This window comes from Seriola dumerili, unplaced genomic scaffold (genome assembly GCF_002260705.1).
Source record: "Seriola dumerili isolate Sdu_G_001 unplaced genomic scaffold, Sdu_1.0 BDQW01000391.1, whole genome shotgun sequence".
Lineage (NCBI taxonomy): Eukaryota > Metazoa > Chordata > Actinopteri > Carangiformes > Carangidae > Seriola > Seriola dumerili.
In genome coordinates this window covers 1,433-2,885 of record NW_019174646.1, presented here as the reverse complement: position 1 = coordinate 2,885, position 1,453 = coordinate 1,433, and positions in this window count along the sequence as shown.

Below are 1,453 nucleotides of genomic sequence, written 5' to 3'. Positions count from 1 at the left end.
CGTCATAGAATGTCAAGGCATGAGCCGAAATAATATAATTAGGCATAAAAATGCCAAAAAAGATCTTAATATAGTATGGCAGAAAAATTGCAAAAAACGTCATAGTATAGTATGGCATAAAATGTCAAAAATACATCAAAGCATATTAAGGCATAAAAGGTCCTGAAAAAGTCACAGAATTTCAAGGCATGAGATGATATAATATAATTAGCCATAAAAATGACAAAAAACGTCATAGTACAGTAAGGCAGAAAAATGTCAAAAAACGTCATAGTATAGTATGGCATAAAATGTCAAAAATACATCAAAGCATATTAAGGCATAAAAGGTCATGAAAAAGTCACAGAATGTCAAGGCATGAGACGAAATAATTTAATTAGCCATAAAAATGCCAAAAAAAGTCATAGTACAGTAAGGCAGAAAAATGTCAAAAAACGTCATAGTATAGTATGGCATAAAATGTCAGAAATAACATCAAAACAGCATATTAAGGCCATAAAAGTAATCAACCGTCATGAAGTATGTCCAAAGGCATGACGAAATCAATATAATTAGGCATAAAATGCAAACAGAGAATCTTAGTATATATGTGTATAAAATGTCAAAATACATCATAGTATATTACGGGCATGAAATTTCATAAAAAACGTTATAGTAATGGTTCAGGCGCATGCAGATGAGACATAATGTAATTAAAGTTATATTTCTTTTTATGCCAGTTATTTGATAGGACAGGGAGAAGAGACAGGAAATGGGGAGGCAGAGAAGTGGAAATGACACAGTGCAAGTAAAGAGGCTGTCGCCGGATGCGGGAAACCTCGAACTGTGGCCCTGTTACTGACTGCCAAGCGAGAGACTAGTAGCCTTTATTCGACTTGTGACCAAGACATGGAGAGCGCTGCTTATAGAACCGCACTTCTGTACGCGCACATAACCACGACAACCCGGGCAAACATGTGTAATTAAGCCAATACGAAATCATCCACAAAAGATCTTAGTATAGAAGTATGGGCAGAAAAAATGTCAAAAATGTCATAGTAGTATGGTAAGGGGGGGGGGGGTGGCATATAAAATCGTTCCAACAATACATCATAGTAAATGTGTAAGGCAGAAAAGTCATAAAATTTGTAAGTGTTTTGTTCAAAGGATGTAGACAACAGTAATATATTAGGCCATAAAGAGATGAAAAAAGATTTTAGTATAGTAGTGAGGCTAAAATGTCAAAAATTCACTACAATAGTATAATAAGAGGTCCTGAAAAGTTCTCATAAAAACGTTTAGCTAGTATGTGTGCAAGGCGATCAGACGGACATATTGCACATTAAGTATGTATAGTTTCTGTGCCTGCTTTGTGGTTTTTATGGCGTATGAACTCAGTGTACAAGAAGTAGACTTTATTGAAGTGAGAGGGTACTAATGACATTCGGCAGTAAGAAGTGTTCTCGTAGGGACA